Source organism: Staurois parvus, unplaced genomic scaffold (assembly GCF_062004578.1).
Source record: "Staurois parvus isolate SC_StPar_1 unplaced genomic scaffold, SC_StPar_1.0 ptg000371l, whole genome shotgun sequence".
NCBI lineage: Eukaryota > Metazoa > Chordata > Amphibia > Anura > Ranidae > Staurois > Staurois parvus.
Genome location: NW_028318167.1, coordinates 1,410,780 through 1,434,194, shown reverse-complemented (window position 1 = coordinate 1,434,194; position 23,415 = coordinate 1,410,780). Strand labels below are relative to the sequence as shown.

The 23,415-nt window shown below is 37.9% G+C and overlaps 1 protein-coding gene across 2 annotated transcripts in view; it reads left to right on the top strand.

The window, feature by feature from the left end:
* Positions 1 to 3,120, top strand: part of CA8 (carbonic anhydrase 8 (inactive)) — a 112,857-nt gene extending 109,737 nt beyond the window's left edge. For both annotated transcript variants that reach the window (XM_089685309.1, XM_089685310.1), the window contains one exon: positions 439 to 3,120. The gene's annotated coding sequence lies outside the window, so the exon portion shown is untranslated. The remainder of the gene's footprint in view (positions 1 to 438) is intronic.
* The last annotated feature ends 20,295 nt before the right edge of the window (positions 3,121 to 23,415 follow it).

Sequence of the window (23,415 nt, the reverse complement as noted above, 5' to 3'; positions counted from 1 at the left end):
TCTGTCTGTGGTGTCTGGTAAGACTGCGTAAATCTCAAGACTAGAGTTGCCACCTCATCCCTTTAAAACCAAACACATTAATTACACAGGTTCTGAGGCTAATTTAATGCAAATAAGGCACTAGGTGAGTTTAATTACCAACTTAATCAACCACAGAACCTGTGTAATTAATACGTGTTTGGCTTTAAAGGGATGAGGTGGCAACCCTACTCAGGACCTGATGGACAGAAAAACAAAACAACATATAAAAAAGCTACCTTGTATGTATCTCAACTATTTATTTAGCTGCATTAAAATGAAATCTTGGATCCTGCTGGAAAATGTGCAATCAGAAATTGTTAACATACAAAAGGGTTCCTGCCTCCTAGCTACTTGCTGTACTACTGTATTTTGTACTGACTCCAGCCACTTATTTTTTTTCTGCTTTTTTCATTTCAGGAAAGCATTGTGCCAGAAATGTTGGTGCTTTTTCCATAAATAGCATGTGTTACTTGTTAGAAGTCTAGTCAGCAGAGACTTTGTAAAATCAGGGGTGAAGATGTCATGTGTTTTACATCTGGAGAAAGACTACAACACTATCACACTGGCTTTGTAAAACTTCTTACATGGAAGTGAAGGGTTATTGCAAGCTTAAGGAGAACTTAAGGCAACAGAACAATATTCAGTAATCGTACATGATATCTAGTATGGTTACTGTTCTTTGCTTAATACATGAACTTCAGAGTACCTTTACTGAAGTTCATTCCCAGCTGCTATACTAATTACTATTGTTAAATTTGGGTGTGTGCTTTGTGCCTCAGATCACATAACAATAGGGGCTAGCCTGGTCCTGAGGATATAAAGGCACCCTTGTAACACAAGCAGACATCAGGTTAGGGTAGCCTATGTGGATCTTTAGTTTATCCATCAAGTATTGAAACAAATGGGGATGTGGATTTGCAGAATGTCTCATGACTTATATATTGCCAAATGTTGTAGTTTGTAGTTAGTTCTCCTTTAATAGTTTTAAATGTTAGGTACTTTTTATATTTAAAATTATTTTATCTTTGTTTGTACTTTATCCTCTCCAGTGCTTATCAAATGTCCACCCTCAAAATGCAGCATAAAACTCTAACAGCAGATACTGATCTAAACTATATGTGGATAGTATAGAGATACAATCATACTAGGTATTTGCAGGATGATAGTAAAGTGATTAAACTCAGTTGTAAATGTCATAGGCAAATAGGTGGAACTGATCCATGTGTATGACCACAGGAGCTTTGGATAATTATTCACACTTTACAACAGAAGGTTCAAATACAGAACAGCAGCTGCATGGAACACTTCTGGAATTCTCCCTTTGATCAACAAACCTTTCTAAAAAAAGAAAACCTATAGAAATACTATTTCCTGCGAAGTACAGTCACTAGAGGTAGCTATTGTTTGCTGGCAGAGTTTATGACAAACCGAAAGTATTTATATTTTAATATTTACTTGCTGTATTTTTCATCTGTAATATATCAGTACATGTAGTACATGAAAATTTGGTAATGGCCAAAGCCAAATATGCTTTATAAAAAGCATGGGGTTGATTTACTAAAATTATAGAGTGCAAAATCTGGTGCAACTCTGCACAGAAACCAATCAGCTTCCAGGTTTTATTGCCAAAGCTTAATTGAACAAGCTGAAGTTAGGAGCTGATTGGATACCATGCATAGCTGCACCATTTTTACTAAATCTACCCCATGGTGTTTTTCTTTATTGTTTTCATTGACAATATAAGTCAGTGTCATTACAATGTGATTGCCAAGGAAAAACAAAGTTTAACAATGATTACATACCTAATGTAATTTTGTGTAGGGGCTCTGAATCAGACATCCATGGCTTTTTGAATGTTTCAACACTATTGATTTTAATGTCATGCTGATTAACAGTATTCAGTTTATAAATTGTAGGAGACACAATGGGGTTGATTTGCTAAAATTGGAGAGTGCAAAATCTGGTAAGTCAGCTTGTCCAATTAAGCTTTGACAAAAGAAAAACACGGAAGCTGATTGGTTTCTTTGCAGAGCTGCACCAGATTTTGCACTCTCCAATTTTAGTAAATCAACCTCAAGTTGTTGTAACAACAGGTGTAGTTTTTGGTTGTAGCCACAGCAGGCCTCTTGTAGATTGTTTAAGAATACAGTATCTCTAGCCAGTAGGTAATGGTTAGGACTCCTGTCAGGTTTTTATTGCAATCTTTGTCTAATGTGGAAAGATTGACTCTCTTTATTTGTTCTGACCATTGTTACAGGGACAGAAAGTGATAGGAAACCCAATTGCTGGTTGGCATTCTAACAGGGGGTGGATGGATACTTTTCAGATATGACACCACTTCTGGTGACAACTGAATAAAGCAGCCTTTCTCAACAATTTTTATCTTAAATCTACCGTTCAAATAATTTTCAGGTCTCAAGGAACCCCTGCTAAAACCAATTTATCAGGGTCAGTAGGAATATGCCCTCCTTACATTGGTAGCCAGAATGCCACCCTTACAGATAGGTAAAAAGATCATAAGTATCATGCCTCTGACATTAGGCAGTGGCAATGGCCCGGGAATTATGCAGCCACCATTAGATAGGAGGTAAATTAGTCAAAGCTCAACCCCTATAGACCTTTAGAGGAAAGTGAAATATCTCCAGTGGGAAACAGATAGGGACACAGATAGCACTATACCATACAACTGTTCCCTACTATACCCAAAATAAAAAAAGGTTTTGTCTAGGGATACACTTTAGTACTTTATTTTTTGTGACTTACACATTTTAAAAGTTTTCTTCAATAATCTCTTTTTGCTTAATAGTTTGTGCATTTACAAATTTAGGCAAACCAGTTATATATTTATGCTTGTTTGTTATAAAAATTAGTTTAAATGCAGAAGTTTGTTTCAATATGTCTTAATTTAAAAAAAAAACCCCATAGAATGTTTTTGTTTATTTAAACTTGCTTATTTAAGTCTGATTTGTTTTTTTTTAAGAATGAGCTTTTCTGTATACTAATGGGATTACTAGTAATGTTTGTTTAATGTTTATGTTGACTTCTGTATTTAATGCAAAAGTTATTTCTAATAAAAGTTATTGTTTGTCAATCATCATACATTATTGCAGAATTTATTTGACAGTATGTAGTTTATTGGCGTTTCGTGTTAATTTTAGGTATTCTCGGTTTCTATTATACCAGACTGGTGCATTACAGTTTGCACATCATCTTCACTTATTTTTCATACCTTGAATCTCAGCCACCTGAAAGGTTCAGACCACCAAAATATGATATGTCAGTTATTGGTGGAGCCTGTTGGAACAAACTATCCTCTGGGTGAAGGTACTGTACACTTAAGTCCAAATTGACCATTAAACCTTGAGATACACACAGGTAGCATGGATTCATGAAAGAGATAAGTTGTCAAACAAATCTGATTTCTTTTTATGAGGAGGTGAGCAAAACTTTGGACAGAGGGGTAGCTGTGTACGTAGTATACCTGGCTTTTGCAAAACCGTTTGACACAGTTCCCCACACACATCTAATGTGTAAGGTAAAGTCTACAGGCTTGGAAAAATTAGTATGTAAATGGATAGAAAACTGGCTAAAAGATCGTACTCAGAGAGTAGTGGTTAATGATTCATACGCTGAATGGTCTAGGGTTGTCAGTGGTGTACCCCAAGGTTCAGTGTTGGGCCCCTTACTTTTTAATATATTTAAAAATGATATATGGTCTGGGATTAAAAATCCCATTTCAGTCTTTGCAGATAACACCAAGCTGTGCAGTGGAATAACGTCCTTACAGGATGTCTCCAATTTACAAGCCAACCTCAGTGGGGGAGCTCAGCTATGAGGAAAGATGAAAAGAATTGAATTTATTCTTTCTTGAGAAGAGGAGATTAACCACTTACCTACTGGGCACTTATACCCACTTCCTGCCCAGGCCAATTTTAAGCTTTCAGTGCTGTAGCACTTTGAATGACAATTACGCGGTCATGCAACTTTGTACCCATATGACATTTTTATAATTTTTTTCACACTAATAGAGCTTTCTTTTGGTGGTATTTAATTGCCACTGGGTGTTTTATTTTTTGTGCAATAAACAAAAAAAGAGCAAACAATTTGAAAAAAAAGTTTTTCTTTGTTTCTATTATAAAATAGAAAAGGTGGCACTGATGGGCACTGATAGGCGGCACTGATGAGCTGGCACTGCTGGTGCACTGATATGCAGAACTGATGGGCACTGATAGGCGGCACTGATGGGTGGTACTGACTGATGGCACTGACTGGCGGCACTGCTGGGCAGCACTGATGGGTGGCGCTGTGACAGCATGAGGAAAGTGCAGCCGATAACTGGCAACTGTATTTACTTGGTGATCTGCTGTGTCATTGGACACAACTGATCACGTGGTAAAAGGCCGCTGTGATTGGCCTTTTACCACATCACGTGATCAGCTGTGGTTAAGTGGTTAAGGAGGGATATGATTAACATTTATAAATACATCAGTGGTTCTTATAGTGAACTCGGTGTAGAGTTATTCACCCTGAGGTCATCACAGAGGACAAGGGGGCACTCTTTAGTCTAGAGGAAAAGAGATTTAATCTCCAAATAGAGAAAGGTTTCTTCACAGTATGAGCTGTGCAATAGACTCCCTCAAGAGTTGGTTCTGGCCAGCTTAGTAGATTGCTTTAAAAAAGGCCTGGATTCTTTCCTAGATACACATAATATAACTGGATACTAACATTTATAAGTAAAGTCTATCCAGTGAATATTCGATTGCCTCTTTTTTGCCTTTCTCTGGATCAACTGTGGATATAGGATTATAACTTTTTTTGTATGGTTGGACTAGATGTACATTTGTCTATTTTCAGCCAGACTAACTATGTAACTAAGTAAAGTCTTTCATCTCAGAACTTCAGTTTTCAATTCTGGCATTTCCATAGCACACCAATCCTTCCCAATTTCTGTGTTGTACACTGGTGGTCTACGAATCCCTGTCTGTGATGCACAAAGGAATTCCTAGTCATACCCACTGCAGGATTCTTCCTGACTCTCATATATAGAAAGCCTGAAGTAAAAAAAAGTCAGTTTAGTACACTAATCAGATTTAGTCCTATCTTGGAAGTCTGAATTTGATCATTAATACAGGAAGGTAGAAAAAAAACAGAGGTTGGGTGCATCTTGTACCTTTCCTATTTACTCTGTGAGCACCATCCCTTTATTTAAATTGGACCACGTAACCTCTACTCCCAAAACAAAGCAAGGTGAGAGAGAAAATTGACTTTAATGTGCCACCCATTGAGAACAAACACATTTGTATAATGCCAATAACATCTTTATAATACAATTAAAGACAAAATCTGTTGTAGATTCATAAAATGTCACCATCAGTTGTGATTGAGATTCATTGTAAACAACATGTGGTATATGCAACTATACCTTGTATGGCACCTAGGTTTAATGCGTTTCACGATTAAATAGCTTCTTTGGGATCAAAATAAATAAACTTATAAATATACAAATAAATATATACACATTATAACACAAAAATCATATTACACAAATTACACAGGGAACCCACACAAAAATAAAATCTCTACAAATATAGGATCAGGCCCAATCTCCAGGAGGAAGAAAAGACACAAACATAGGCCAACCGATATGCACAAAATAATAATAGAAGGGCAAATAAGCTCAAAATATCTCTATTGCCTACCTCATAGCCAAATGGTTACCTACATACTATAAAACAGAGTGCCATCAGAGCCAACAGATGGTTATACAGTGGGACAGAGGGAAAAAAACCCTAACTATTTCAAACAACAAAGACAAGTCATTAAAACTTGATTATAAGCAAGCACATCTACAGGGCAGAAAATAAAATAATATGAAATATTGTTAGGCCTACCACATATGAATATTCAAAAGACCACGCTGCAGACAATCCAAAAGTACACAGTATGTACAACCAATGGGACGAAAATAACAATACCAACAAAAAAAACTCAAGATCTCTTCTATTGCACCATACTTATCCCTGCCAGATGATCCAAAATCATCATAAACATACCATCAGCCCACAACAGGAACTGCAAAACTGTCTGCAACACAGCAGTATGGTGCCCTGGTGTGTCCTGAGTATCTAAACTCAGTTTAATATGGGCTGGCAACATCAGCATTTTCCATCCCTCATGGCCGTGCCCATATCTCAAGCAATATGCTCAGACCTATGGCGGGCTGCTTTCTTTTGTAATCATGTCACATCTGGCAAAACTGCTGGAAGGGACATCATAGCTATGCTCCACTCCCGTCCCCCAACTGTCTGCAGCACAGCAGTATGGTGCCCTGGTGTGTCCTGAGTATCTAAACTTGGTTTAATATGGGCTGGCAACATCAGCGTTTCCCATCCCTCATGGCCTGGCCCATATCTCAAGCAATATGCTCAGAAAACCCCAACGAGAAGAATGAAATTGGAATGTAATTGTCATTGTAGGTTTGCATACTTGGAAACCAATGATACCCAAGAAACCCAGATACCCCACTACTAAAACATAAGTATAAGAAACTGTCATGTAATTTAAATTTCCAGCAGCTGCCAAAAATGTAACTGTTGGACTGACCCTTTAAGTAATGTACACGTAATGGACAGTTTAGTTTATAGAGATATTTGCGAATGCTATTTGTACCTTTTAATGTATTTTTCCAAAAAGACCCTATTATTTTGAGGACCTTGGTAGTTAAATATTTTCAGCAGACCTCCTGCCTCTGTCTTTTGAAAGATCCATTACAAAACCAAAAAAGGGTGTGATGGTTGTTCATCATAATGAATTAATGTAGTGCAATTTAAATTTAGAATCCTGTAACAAATGGTTCATAAAGGATGGGACACAATAAAATAAAAATCCTGCCAATAGTCCTGCTTTTTTCTGAGCACACGTGATTCCCCACTTCCTATCCATCCCACTCAACCAACAATGTAGGCATCTAAAGAAGGACCATCCCACTCTCATGTAAGAAGAGAAGAAGATTTGCATTATGTGACCATGGCTTTTAGTAATTAAAAAGGGCTTTTTTTTGAGCCAGAAATTAGGGGTGGTGAGGAAAATTATTCAAAAAGTAGCTTTAGAATACCTATGAACAGCAAATGTAGAGAGATCCCTCTGCACAAGGTGATGTAGTGTTTACAGCCTGCCATCAGCATTGCTCCATGACATAGCTTTCCTATACCAGTGTGGCCATAATGGTTAATGAACTCTGCCAGGGAGTGGCTCTTTGTATTATAAGCCTGGCGCCAGCATGGTTGGTCAAAGGTAAAGTGTTTTGGTGGCAGGATGTAGATAAGCAAGGGCAATCAGATCTCCCTGCATCTGTGATCTGTTAGTATTTTAAAAGTTTTAATGAGAAATCTGAGGGGGAAGGGTTTAATGGAGCTTAATTATAATTAATGCGTCTATCCTCTAAGCAGAATACCTTATACCGTAAATGTAGTTTAACAGTTTTTAAATCCTAACTTAAAATTCTGCTGTACAACACAAATAATCATTCCCCTTTGGTATTTTTCTTTAAATTGTTACATGGGTGTAATTATCATTAGAAATCCCTAAAGTATTTATTTTTAATTGAAAATAAGGCACATGCATTTATTACATTGTTTTATGTTTATTAAACCATTCAGGTTGCTGAAATAATATTGGGTTATTCTCAAGAGGAAATTCCCACAGTGCAGTGCAGTATTTTATCTTTTCCTGTTCCATGAAAACATTTACAGACACAATCCATTAATCCGTTAACATTCTTTTTTGTTATTTTAGTGTTATCAAAATCATTTAGTTTTCATTGTATGGATCCAATAAACACTTCAAGCATTCACCCAGGAAAATATACAAAAAATGAAAAAGCAGAATAGATTAAGTATAGAAAAAGTTTTTAAACTCACAGAGCTGTAGAACGTCTCACATTCATCCAGTTCTATTAATATTCAATGATTGCTTTCAGAAGCCATTACATTTGTGATAATGATTACAAAAAACAGGTATTTCTAAAATATGCTAAATTAGTATTCTGGAAAATTCCTGTTGTTTGAGAGTCTAAGGCCAATGCATTTTTCCATGTTTACAGAGGAGTAGATAAAATCATCATTTCTCTATTGAGGCTTTTACCAGAAATAAAGAAATAATCATCACGAAAAGTCATGCATTTAAAACATTGAATGGGAAGGAATCTATCACTTTTTGTGTATAGTGCTCTGGAGTTATGTGCAGAGACAAAATAAATGTCAGCGTTTTCATCATGTGTGCTAATATTGACACTTCTCTGACTAGCATTAACTGCAATCATAGTTTTAAATTTTAAATACATTTTATTTTTAAAAATGTTTAAATAGTTGTTGTAATAATAATAATAAAAGTTTAAACATTTTTTTAAATAGTTTTATTTTAAAGCTTAACCTCAGGAAACGTGAACACTCTCCCTTGTATTGGTACTGTGCCTTAACTGCTCGATTAGGTCTAGTGGTCACAGAAAAGAAGATTTGCTTACCCAATCCTCTGCTCCTCAATGTTGCTAGGCTGGTCCTCACAGTGTCTTCTCCCCCATGGTTTAGTGGTCTAAGGTCCTAAGGCCAAGACTGATGCATGGTCCATAGGTCTGCATTGGACGTGATGAGAAAAAAATAATCTACCGCCAGAGTGTTGGGAGCACCATCTCCTGGTGGTACAGAGGATCTGGTAAGTAGAAGTGCGTTTAATCTCCCCTAGAATACATTAACAGTTAACCCTTGCTGTGTGGGTGCAACCCCAGTGCAATGGAGAATTTACAAATTTCCCACAGTTGGGCTTTAAAGATGACTATATGCAGATAGATATGATATTTTTTTAAATGAGCAAATATCACTCAATCTTTCATCAGACAAAAACAGCTATACAATGTATGCATGAAGATCTCAGCAATACTATATGATAAGTAGGTTAAACCTTTGTTCCGCTCTGATTTTTCAACAGAGAAATAGAACACTAAATTGACCTTTACAAAATAGAGTATACAAAACCATTTGTTTATGCTCCATATGTAGGAAGATTGCTGCATAGCTGTGCAGAAAATATTTATAACTACATCTGATGCTTAATATACTTTGAGCATTTGTTTTTGATCTGAGCCAATCTGAAGGTAACCATAAATGGTTAAAACCTCAGATGATTCCTCCTGAATCAGCTCAAATTAGTGTCATGGGTGACCCTGTCAGCCCTCTGTTGGCTTGACAAATGTTGCCTGAAAAATTGACTGAGCTGGGTAAAATTATCAGGTGAACAGTGACTGCGTCCTATGAGATGCAGTGACTGGATATTAAAGCAGTCATGGGTACTGCAAATACGTAAATGCCTGTATATGAGCTGGCAGTGCAGATTCCAACATTCATGCTGCTTTACATGGATGGAAGAAATCCATTGATTCTACATTAAAATCTAAATGTGCATGGCTGACTTAAAAATTGGGAGACTAAGTGAGCTTTTGTGTACAGGAAGGCTCAGTACACTGATTGTCAGAAAAATCATCAGTCATTAAAATTGTATGCAAACCCCCTACAATTCAATGCAATAATAATCCACTTGTAAGCAGGGTTAGATTTAGCTAGGTCGGTGCTACCCGGGACGGGAGGGCTGGGGTTAACCTAGTTCCTGGGTTTTTCATTTAGCAGGATCTTTAGGTCCAACCCACTGCTCCTGTGGATATAAAATGGGTCAGTGGTTCAGAGCAGAGAGCCTAGGGGAAGGAAAAAGAGAAGAGAGAGAACTCTTGTTACTGGTAGCCACATTGCCACTGTAAAAGCTGAGGGGTCCTGCTACAGGTACATTGGCCTTGAAGATGTGAGAGCCACACACCTAGGGGTCTCCCCTGAAAATACCAGCCATTGGAGCTTAGCACCCATGTACCGCTATAGATATGGACCCTACCTTTGCAGGTATGCCAAAGCAGCACATAGTCTAATTAGGAGTAGGGATTAGGGATTTAGGAAAAAAGACTCTTCTTTTGTTGGACTTTGTACCATTTTGCACTGTATCCAGTTTGCTTTCTGCCAAGTCTGAAGTAATTTAAAGGAGTTTATTGCAAGTAACCAGCACATTGCTACAGTTTTAGGTCACTAACATATTGTGACATGAAGAGTTTGCATGTTAAGAATCATCCTAGTGCAAGTCATACATGTGGTTGCCAAGAGTAATGAATGCGCAGTCAGTAATCACCCTGCCGGAAATGTGTACCTGTTATAGGTGCAACAAGCTCTAATCGAGAGGGAGATATTGTCGCCACGCCCTATGCCACAGTCTGCCTCCCTTAGCAACCAGAGCAGAACTGCATTGCATAGGTCCCCATCCTGTAAAGAGGCACGGAAGCTCAGGAGGTAATATCAAATGAGCCATGGAGCCCGCACTATGTGCACTGCGGGGTTCCATGCTGCTACTGTGAACTGGCAGTGGAAAACGCCAGACAGGTGGCTGTGGTCAGTGTTTGGCATGGCCCACCTAATTGCAAGCTATAGTAGGAAGATTTACCCAAGACCTAAGAGTAACTGGAGAAAAATTGTGCAAGTGTACACAACATACGTTCATCTCTAAGAGTGGAGGGTACATTGAGGCAAGGTGAGTATTCCCCCATGGCATCCTTCGACCTTGTCCCAGGGAATTAATAAAATGGCACAAGAGTGAAGGTACCCCATATGTGTGACACAGAGTGATGCTGTTACAGGTGCCTAGCGCAGCCCAGAAGAACCCATACAGGGGTAGGCCTCCTTTGTGATCCACAACCAACGAGAAGGAGAACATAGAGGAGATTCCAAACATCTACTCTACATGCTGTAGTGCAATGGCAATGGAAACTCAAGGTTTATCTGGATAGGTAGGCCCAAGAGTGGCTGCAGATTTAACACTCCCGGTTACATCACTACCAGAAGTAAAATCATAATTTATGCAAAAACATGGCTGCTCATCTCAGGATCAGGTGATAGACACCCTGACCTTTATCCTCCCTGGAGGTATTCCCGAGTGTAGCTCGGGGTGAAGTTTCAGCACCACAAGAGGTAACCCCGAGCTACACTCGGGAATACCCTGTAGTGTTGCTCCGGGATCCCTTCTGCACTTACCTTGTCCTTTGCTCCCACGATGTCCCCCCTGCAGCGTCCCCAGCCATGTCCTTTGGCCGATGCCGGCATCCGTCTTCCGGGTTCCGTTCCCTGCGATGTCAGGACGTACAGGAACAAAACCGGTGAGAAATTTAAAAATTTTAAAAAGTGACATTCACTCAATACACTAAAATCACATATTAAAAACATTACTGTATCAAACCATTTCACATACATTTTGTCCCTAGTGCTTTGTCCTGTACCCTGCCTGCATTTTTACTGTTCTTTCTGCCTGGAAACTGAGAAATGTCCATGGCGTCCAAAAAGCGTCCCTTTAGGTAAAAAGCAGTTTTAGACCAGTGAGAACAGTGATAGTAAATTAGAACCACTTGTAGAATTGAGTGATAATGATTCATGAAAACAATTTTGCGACTAAGATCAGTGATGTGCAAACTTGGCGCTCTATTTCAAATTTCAGTGTTTTTGGTTTGATTACATTATTGAATTAAATTTAAATGATTATTTATTAAATTATAATTTATGATTTTGTGTTTCAAATTTTAACATACCCGGGATGTTTACTAGACTCTTGTTTGGACAGATTTCAGTGAGTTATTCCTAAGAATTACAGGCCTACAATAAAAAAACCCGACATATTTCCATGCAAGAAAATGTACCGCTTTGAGCACAGAAATACTGACATAATCATACCGCTAGGGAGACTACAAGATTTGTCCATACAAGCAAAGGGCAAAATCTTTCCACAAATCTATTCCACGTTAAATTCACATTGTTCATATAGCCTTCATTCTTCTCCTTCAAACCAGTTTCTTACAGACATATGATATTTATATTGGCAAATTTGCAGATTTACCCACAAAAGGGATCAGCAGGAGGAAGAAATAAGGAACTTAGCTGCTCTTTCTTGCACCCCTAAATAGGAACCACTAAACACCAAAACAAAGCAGATAAGTATATGGAACCTATAGGTGAAAATATACATATATACAGTACATTTGTAGGACTTTTATCTATTAGAACCCTTTCTTATTTAATATATATTTTGACTAATGGGAATCGTTTAAAGGGAAATAAGTCTGTAGTCTTTAAGTAGAATATGGTAGGCAGAGAGACACTTTGAAAATTTAACGATGCGTGCATAGTGTGCCAGGCTCCTTCCTTTGAGACATTCAAAAAGGTGATGTAACTCTGCCTATGTACAATCTGTCCTATTTAGGTATCTTCTATGAACAACAGTAGAAAAAAGTATTTGCAACCCTGGAGTATCACATTTCAGATTTTAATGCCAAATTCAGGGTTCTAGTGTGAAAACAATTTATCCTTCCCAAATAAACACAGACAGTAAATATTTGACCTAGATTTACTTTCCCAGAGCAGTTAATTTGGTTCAAACAATAAACTTTTGATTTGATAGCTTAGATATAAACTTTAAAGTGTTACCAAACCCAGGGCCCTGCACTATATCTGATCTCCACAGTACACAGAACATGGAAGTGCAATTATTTTAGTAAATATAAACTGATAAATACCTTTTCTCATCAGCAGTTAGAGCAGTCTTGTGAATTCAGCAGAGCACTAGTTAATGCTTTTAGGGGGAGTTTTCTTTCTGCTCTAGGAGGATGCAAACCCCTGATCCTCTATATGGACAGTGCTGATTGGCCCTGTGCTGATCACATGCACTCTCCCAAAAAAAAGAAACATCTCTAACAATACACATTAAAGTGAGCATGTGCAGAATGGCTACAGGTTCCGTCTTTATTATCAGGAGTTAAGACGTGGACATTTGAACAAGAGGAGGGGCAGAGAAAACAGGATCAAACAGCCTTTTTACACAAAGCAGAGGATTAACCCCTTAAGTTCCACAGTGAGTATAACAAGCTTGTTTTACGGCATTTACAGACTGATTTTATGGTTGTGGGTTTAGTAACACTTTAACATTTAGCCAAACCCTCCTTTCACTTTTCTAGAGCCACAGATATCAAAAGCGACTACAGGACCCTGCCGGGAAATTTCTGTCTTTTTCTGCAGCAGAACATTTACTTGATACTTTCATTATGCGTCTCAATGGAAATCTGTCATATCAGAGATATAGATGCCATCATTACTGTGCTCTTGTCCTAAAAATGCTAATTGATCCATTCGCTTCAGTACTTCAAGTCAGTGACCCTAAAAACACGCGGCTATGGACTTCTAACTTTTCTCTTAGGGCTGCTCTTTAACCACCCACCTAAACAGAAATGTATCGGTTCTGGCTGTACCCATTCCAGGCAAAACATTGCAGCTGCTGCAAAAGTTAAACAGCATGTGTCATTGGGTAGGCGGTACTGCCAACCACAGTGACCCATTTTAGGGTTGGTTCACGTTTACCAAGAAATGGCCTCTAAAGATAAGTGACATCTGTAGATAAAAACAAGCTGTACAGCTTTGACTGAAGGAGGGTATGGCCATTGTTATAGGTGTAGGAGTGAGCTCTCAAACACTCAGAGAACACTCAGAGATCAGAGCTACTGCATCAGGGCAGATAAAGAGCATGTGAAGGACTCTGAATCAGAGAAAGAGCTCTCTCCTGTGGTGGTGAAGGTGAATGGTAACAGCTGGGCCTCTCTTAGCAACATCCTTAGCAATGTCCTGGGAATTTTCCCATCAGGCTTCATGAGGTACGTAATTGACCTACACCTACAGCAAGGGCATTATTCAATTTTGGTCAAAGCTACACAGTTTGTTTTTATCTACAGATGATCCTTATGTAAAGGCATAGGCAGGTTTTTGACAAAGATGAACTATACCTTTAAGTGAATGGGGCTACAACTGTCCTTCAACTGCATGTCATGATTCAGTATTTTGAAGGTAAAAGCAGGTTGTTAGAAGATGACACATTGCCTCCTCATCACCAGTCAAACCATGGATCTCTTTCCAAAAGGGCCACAGCATAGCCACACATGTGAACAAGCCCTTACTTTCCAGATCTAAATTCTTATTCTGGGTCAGTGACCCTGTCAGGAAGTATTGAAGGCAATGGCAAACTTTTCAGAATAACGTCATCACTGGTAACCTTCATAATTCTGTCATGATAGGATTACAGCTGAAGGCAAAAAATATATGATTGGAATACTGTACATATACAGTATGTTAAATTTGTACCTGCCAAAAGATTTTTTTGCCAGTCTTGTGATTTTGGCACCCTTCCCAGAGAGCATAGCTAGACAGATAACCACACTTTCTTGTGCTGCAGTTAAAGGGATTGAACTCTTTGAATGTTTTTTGTTGTTTTAACTAGTTATTAGTGAAGTTATATTCCCTGCGTCATTTGTTTGCCATAAATTGTAATGATGGGCTCACAAGTAACTGCAGTTTTTAGTGTCTGATTGATTCCCCTATACCCATATATTAATCCACCTAGCATGTCCCTATTCACTAAATGGAGAAGCAACCCCTTGTTCTGGTTCACAGTCCATGCCTCACCATTGCCTGTGTGGCTTCACAATTGTAGAAGTGCTAATATGAAGAAGGAATGCATAGTGAGAACTCTGTTAATTGCTCTGCCTGCTTGGTCTGTGTCAGATTTAATTATTAGCTTTCAGCTAAAGAGCACTAGAGTAAGATATCCAGGGATTGTGAGAAGTATAGGTTCTTCATAGGAAATGTCAGTTCTTAGACTACAGACAGATGTCATGCATTAACCTGTGCAGTGCCATGCAGCATGCCTCATGTTTGAACACAAACAGAAACTGCAGACACAGGAATGTAAAGATTTACTCAACTATAGGATGTCTATATGGGGGCAACAAATGACACCATAAAACTACATGATCAACGCACATCTTACGGAGGTGACAAACACAATATGTAGGAAAGAAGGTTTATTTAGCTTTTAGGGCCCATTCACATCAGAATGCAGTTCAGGATACTGCGCTCTGTGTGCGCTTCCCGCACCGCACGAATACAATGCTAACAACACCACAAATGCAGGTCACAAATGCAGTGTGCAGTTTGCCTGCACTTGATGCTGTTCAGCACTGTACTACTTTAACTGTCAATTGCAAATTCTTTCAATGGTATGTGATCACCACTGTTTTTTTTCTATTAATAAAACAAAACAAAACAATATTTTCTTATTTCTGTTATTAAACATATCCAATAAAATCACATTTAGGCCAAAATGTTTTCTGCTACACGTGTTTGGAAAAAAAATCCAATAAGTATATATTAATTAGTTTGTGTGAAAGTTATAGCATCTAAAAACTATAGTATATATATATATATATATATATATATATATATATATATATATATAGTGGAATTTACACAGCTATAAATGCTATACTAGTAATGGTGGTGTTCAGTGACTTATAGTATGACTGTGATAGTGTGGAGAGCAATTTGGCACTAACAGACACTGGTTGGGAGGAACACTAACTGACATAGATGTCGCTAGTGACACTAATACAGTGATCAGTGATAATACTGTACACCATACTTATGACACTGGCTAGGAAGGGGTTAACATCAAGGGGCAATGAAAGGGTTAATTGTGTGCCCAGCAAGTGTAATGTGTGTAATGTGTGCTGCTTTTAGTCACAGATCAGGTTGCTTTTTCTCCCTGAACTGAGTTGACTTCAAGGAGAAAAAACAGCCAGATCTCTGTCTGTATACAGAATTCTATACTCAATCAGCAGGTATAGAGCCAAAATCATTGGCTGCAACCTGCTGACAAAGTCATACTCCGTCCAATCACAGCATAGGTCATCAGGATCACGTGCATGCATGGCTGAAAACCAGGAAGTTAAACTGTTACTAAGCCCACAACAGTAAAATCAGTCTGTAAATGTACTGCTAGTGGGCGGCAAGTGGTTACGGAATACATAACTGAATTGAATTGCCGTGTTTATATCTTCCTGGAACTTGGTTTTAAAAATAACATATATTTTTCTCAATGATTAAACCTTTGTTATTTTGTATGTAATGTGCTCAAATTACTCCACTTCTGCTATGCTATTCATTCTTTGCATTCTTATAAGTATTGATGCTTTGAGGCAGGCAAAACAGTTTATAAAATTTACTAAGCTGCCTCTTCTCTATTGCATAGCCAGTCAGAAAGCACAAATCCATCATATGCCATTAAGCTTGAATAACTAATCTTTCCACATTATCATGAGAACAAATGACTGCCCTAGTTCTAATACTGAATAAATAAACAGTACAGTGGTAAAAAAGAACAAAGTGCAATAACACATAACAGCCAATCATAATTCACATTATTGAGAGCAGACAGCTGCAAGATGGGTGTTGACTAGTCATTACTCACTATAAACCTCTGTCTTCTTTCCATCTATTCAATGTGTTCATTTATTACACACACCACATGTGTTCACTTTAGCACGTTAGTACACCTTGGCCAGACATGTACAGCAGACTTCTAAGGTGCCTATATGTATGTTCACATAATCTTTTGTATTTCCCAAGATTCTTCAAGCACAGGGAGCAAATAGTGATTACTGTTCAAGAAGATGCACTTGGCTCCTTTCTCTCTACCCATACCTCAGTATTGATCGATCCATAACTATAATGGAAAGCCTCACTAATCAATAATAAGTCCAGTGCTAGGATCTGAAGTCGATGTTTCTATGTTAGAGTTTCTGGGCTTTTAGTTGTGACATGCTGTATATTCACAACCATTCTATATTGTACCTCCATTGGCTCATTTATGTCTAGGAAGATTCAGTTACAAGGTATGAGGTTGACTGGGTATTGGGCATGGCACTTCCTCAGAAAGTCATTCACTTATGCAAGCACCTACATTGTGGGCCCCTTCCTAGAATCCATTATCTCATTATGAGTTTCTATGAAGATCTGGACTTAACACAACCCTTGGACTCCTGGGCAAGTTAAAGAACATACAGGATTCACTAACAACTCAGGGCCCAAATTATCTATCTTTTATTATTTATGCATTTTCATTATTATATGCCCCTAAATTAAAAAGCATCTTTAAAGCCACTGACAATTGCTGAATTACAAAGTATCAACAATAAAATTGTTCATCATCCAAATTAGCCATTTGCGGCAGCTTTCTGCAACAACTTTTCACATTTTCATAATAAACACTGTGTCCAAATACTTACATTTGCATATAATTACACTCTTAATGCAAAGCTTCCTCATTATGAAGGTTGGCAAAATCCCAATTCAAGTTAATTTCTTTGACTTTAATTTCTGGACCAAAAGCATTAGCTTGAACATGTGAAAAATGTATAATGTGCTCATTCAATTAGGAAGTAATTAGATATTCAATCAACCATATATCACACTTGGGATTAGAGAAGGAGGGAGAAAGATGTGCCTCATTCTTGAGCATAAGACAATTTTGTTAATTAGTTATTGCTAATTGAGATTGAGAAAGCATCATTATGCTGCCATGCAGGTTTGCATTAGCTGCGCTATGTTGTAAGGGCGACGCAGGAAATTACTGCAGAACACGATAACACAAGTATAGAGTTTAACATTTATAAGCCAAGTCACAGCATGATAAGTCATAGTGAATTTGCCTTATAAGAATAAACAGACACACGTGATTGCAAATTAAATAACATTATTATTAACAACATGTATTTGTCTAGGATAGATGAACCGTATGTCTTCCTTGTAAAATTTGAGAATATGAATACTGTTAAGAGTACTTGAGAGGCCCAGATGAGGACAAGTCACTTATAAATCAAAACATTGCATGCAAGTCCTCTCCTTACATAATGCAGTAAAATGAAAGTGATGGTAATATAATCAAATCATTAGAATGACTATAGCAGTGTGTTTTTAACCAGATTTGTCTTGTGAATGAAGATGGTATGCATGTGAAGGAAGCTGTATTTACTGAAGTCACACAGCAGTAGTATATATTTTCCTTTTTGAGTTTTGGTTCTATGATGACAATAACTGGATTGTGTATGAACCAGGGACAGACACACTGTGCAGACCATGTAACTGCATAAAGGTCCTCTAGACCTACAAGCCCATTTATACTATGAAAGATGGAATCTCCAAATATTTTGTAGAATAGGACAATATTTTTTAAATGTTGGACATTTCTAACCCATTCTGCATAGGTAATATCCTAGAAGTGTAACATAGCAAATGCGCCCTTCATTCCTTGCCAAACCAGTAATGAGACATGCAGAAATCTTCCCACATTTCTTCTTGAGACCATTTGGCCTGGAAATAATGGCAATGTCAAATGTTTGCCCCAGTGGCATATCATGAGCCATGTGAGAATTCAGGATGTTACAAAGACTATTCTTCAAATCTATCTATCTAGCTATCTATCTATCTTACTACCTATTTAACTACACACAGTGTGACAATTCTGTGCCCTAGTATTGTGTAAAAAGGGTTTTGTGTCACCTAGGGTTCTCATCTAAGCAAGTTGAGGGGCTCCAAGGTGCTTGCATCATACAGAGGAAACCAAACCTTCAGTTTCCTCAGAGATTGGTAAAATCTGGTTTGGGACCTGAACGCTGGAGGCTTCATAGAGACTTGGAGGGATCGAATCTCCAATCCTTGGTTCAAGTTTTGCAGAGAAGCAGCACACAGACTGTGTAGGTGTGTGCAGGGCTTTTGCAAGGAAGCTGACTGTAGCTCAGGGCTCCACCCTGGCAGACAGAGGAGGTCTCAGCCCAGGAGACAGGAGGGATCAACCAAGGAGACAGGTGGGAGTCAGTGCAGAAAGATGCTGCTTGGTGTATACACAGAGCTTGTGTGGAAAGACTGTCTGGAGTATACAGACAAAAGCCTTAGACTTGAGGTCAGAGCAGCAGTGCTGCAAGTGTAAGCCAGGAGTTTGATGAACATTTATTTTGCAGCAGAGAAATCCCTTGCAAGGTAAACCCATGTCTAGAACCTTGTTTTAATGAAATTGGGCAAGACAAGCTCTTAAAAAGAAGATTTAAGTGAATGACTTCACGCTGAATGCTCTACTGTTTCAAGCTGGTTCACAAAACAGTTAACAGTACTTGAGGTGTAATTGAATGTGGGGCCACACAAATATTCTCACAGGAAAGTTTTTAGTGACTTAGTTCACTGCTGGCATGAACATACAATGTTTGTTTTTCAAGGCCAAATGATGAATTAAATTCATTAAAGAATTCTAAGTAACTATGTAAAAATATACCATACCTGAAATTCGTTTTAAATGAAGTTACAGAAGAATTCCAGGTATGGTATATTTTTATATATTCCATCTTGGACTAATGTAAATATGTATACACTAGATTATACCTGGCTGATACCCCTGAAAGCTGGAAATCACTGAAGTAGACACTGTTACTCCAGTGATCTCTACTTGCTTCCGGGTCCCGTGCTGAGCGGCCAGCCTAAGGAATTTTATACACAGGAGGCTGGTCACTCAGCATGGGTGCTATTCACAGAATGCTTTGTATTCTCTGAATGAATGCAAAGCATTCTCTGATTGGATGAAGGAGAGAGTGTTATGTCAGTGCCCCAACCTCACCACCTTTGCTGACCTCCTCTGTTCACAATGCAACAGATTGGTCACCCAGCACAGGATCCAAAAGAAAGAGATCACTGTAGTAGCTGTGTCTGCTTCAGTGATTTCCAGCTTCCTGGGGCATTGGCCAGGTATGGTATACAGCTGGACCAATATAACTTTAATGGTTTTCTAAGTGATCCAAATGATCAGGCTCTGAACATCCATAACAACAGATTTGGTTCTCCCCAGAATTGATCATATTTAACAATGTACAGTCACCCGGTTGCCTTGTGTTCAAGTTGGGTATCAGGTGCAGAGATCTTCATCCAGGAGGAAAACATTTCAAAACTATTTTAAACTGCTACAAAAAGATTGTTATTCAAAATACCTCCATGTAAAATAAAATGTATACATCTAACTAAAAAAGGAAGGTTTACAAAAGTGACAACTACTTAGGTGACCAGCCCACAGTGTATTTACACCACTTCCCTAAATCTAAAAAATAAACACCAAAAAGAAAGAACGGACACTGGGACTTTTCAGGTGCTACTGGTGAGTATGCAACATATACAGTAAGAACCAATATTTAGATAGAAATACTTGTTTTTATTATCACATAAATTCTACAAGTTCCTTACAAGATTTTATTGTGCTTTTCCAAAGAGAGTAACCTCAAAATGTGTGGAAAAGCACAGTAAACTCTTTTAATTAGACAAGCCCAAGCTGGAAATTTTCTTTAGTTTAGTTTCAGATGTATTTGTCCATTGAATCATTTTGTTTTGTCATTTCATTTTGTTGACCCAATTCCTTTTCGGAATTCGTTTCATATCTTCTGCATTCATTTAATATATTCTTTGGTCTGGGTGGATTCAAAAAAGAAGATTGCTCTATATTCGATATATTATTGAATCAGAAAGATTTGAAAATTTCAGTCTTTAGTCCATCCAACCAACCAACCAACATACAAACCAGCCAACCAACAAAGAGAAATGGAATGAACTCATTGGACAATATCGACTGGCGTCCTGTGCATCTGAATTAACAAATGGAATGAAATTCAGATCTATTCATTATCCAAATTATCAAACAAATTTGAAAATTTAATTAATTTCCCCATGGACCCAAACTACTATTGCATCATGTGACATCATCCGAATAAAACAAATGAAACAAATGCATTAGTTATTTTTGTTATAACTTTTTTTTTTTATTCGTTGACATTCATTAGTATGTCCATTTGAAGATTCATATACATCTGAATCTCTGAAAATGTTGTCCAAAAAATAAAAAAACGAAATGGAACATACATGTTTACTTTAATAGTCTTGTAAAATTAATTATAAACCTCCATAGTAGCGGTTAACATTTGTACCCATCATTCCTACATCTTTTAAACATGGTTTGATAAGAACATTGTAATAATACAAATAAATATTTATCTAAATATTAGCTTACCAATGTTGTATGCTTACCAGTAGTATCTGAAAAGCCCCAGTATCCTTTTTTCTTTTTTTGATATTCAAACAGAGACAGCTAGACATGTTTTGTGGGCCCCAATGGAGTGAAGATTTTTTTAAAATATTGTTTAACATTAAAGATGAGAGGATAAGAGGGCCCAGGCTCCAGTTAGGCTGGGCTGTCCACAGGATGTTCCAGGAGGACCGATGTCTGCAGGTTGCCACTCTACTACCCCAGGAACTGTGGTGAACCCTGTGAACTGAAGCGTGACATAAATCACCAAAGCCTGCAGGGAAAGGGTTAAAGTACAGTACAGTTCTATTGTAAATTTGGGATTTTTGAGCTCTAATACAACAACATTAAAAGCAACATCACTATGGATTCTCACTAGCATTATACAGTGGCCTGTCACCAGATATCACCAGCTGTTCAAATATGGCAACAGTAATACTGAACAACATATACGTCTGAGATATTAGGTCTTGCTTTACTTCTCAGCTCCATCTCCTCAGAAATCTAAGGATAATGAGAAAGATAGAGTGAGAAAAAGAAAGTAAATGAGTGAGAGAGAGAGAGAAGTTAAATATATTTTCAGGAGTGCTGCCAAGAAAGCACCTCATGTACAGCTCATTGAGGGTCTAGTTAAATACAGTTAGTTTATAATATAAATGCAGGAAATTTCCACTGAGACAAAGCAGCACTGTTCTTAAACCCCCGACTCCATCTTTCTGGTTAGTCTACCACTATATATAGCATTACAGTGAAAACCTCAACTTTTTGAATAGTTCTTTTATCTTGTCAGTTTTCCACTGGGCTCTACATAGGTCATATTGGCTCAGCATTATCATACATAGGATGACACTTTATGCCATACTCTTTGGGGTTGCAGACACTTATCAAACCATATTAAGTTATGACTGCATCTAACTTTCCACATAAAATAATCTAAATATCCTAGACTTGTTTTAGAAGAGGATAGCATGTAACAGATGATTAATTGCTAAGTTCACAAATAACTTGGGTTGTCCTTTTTGTAGTTGTTTCCTGTCTACATTCACACTAGCCATGACGGAAAGGTATTTCTCAAAGTTAATTTTCTGGTGGTATCATCTGTGGACCGTGCCTGTGTAACACGTGTTGAGCCACTTTTAGTTCCCATCAAAAACCCATGTGAATGCGTGACAACGCAGGAGCACATTTGGGAGGCAGTGAGAGTGTTGTCACCCTATAATATATAGTACTTGAACATGAACTATGTTAGGAACATAAGCAATGTTAAGATCACCAGGTATTATTTTAATGAAAGCTGCAAATTTAAAATGATTTAAAATCACTTTTAACATTTAAGCTGAACTCCAGGCAGATACACAATAAAGTAGCTCTGCATTCAATAATTCATCATTAAATGTATCTTTTTAAAGGAAGCAGTGTAAGTACCTAAATTTGACCTGAAATCAGTATCTTGCAATCTCTGTACAGCAAAGCTCACCTAGCGCTAAGGTGCATTTACAGTATGCATGTTTTAGAGTGTTTTATCATACTCAAAAGCTCCTGTGCTGAACGCACAAGTGATGTCTTTTTCTGCCTCTAAACTCCTCAAAACTCCTATGTGTGCATGGACACATGGGTTACCACAGAGGAGCATTCAAAGTCAGAAAAAAAAGCTCCAATGCCTGTAAAAGCAGCATTTTTTTAGCTCAAGTGTGCCTAGCCCTAAGAGGGTTGGATGCTCCTTGTGTTAGATAATGAGTTTATGGGAAATCTCCATTAATGGATGTAAATAATGTTATAATTACAAGTATGTTTTAGTTAGATGGAAATATACAGTATTTAAACCACTGAGTGTTTTGCAGCATCAAAACTTTCTAGCTTCCATACTGGTGTAAATATATATAGAATTCTCCACTATACAAGCGCTGGCCTTTTGTTGTCCCCTTAGCATATCTCACCTGAGTGGTAAACAGCAGCCTTCTTTGAACTTCCAATCAGGCTGTGCCCAATATTCATTGGCTAGGTACAGTGTCCAATTAGTGAGCATTATATTAGCCACAGTACAGAAAGGAGGGGGGATATAAGGCCTGGTCACCCAGCTGGAGGTCTCTTTGTGATGAGACACTCAGCAGGCAGGGTGACTAAACCTAAAGTTGAGAGGTAAACTAACTTCATACTTGTATTGTACAGTGTATTTTAAACATGGTTTTGTGGGTAAATTGTAAATATCGTATAAGTCAAGAGACTTAAACTGCACATTGTTTTGTAAATACTGCTTAGCGTGTAATTTGTATATATTATGTGCCTCTATCAATAAATGTATATTTCAGATGGAACTACCTCTTTTGT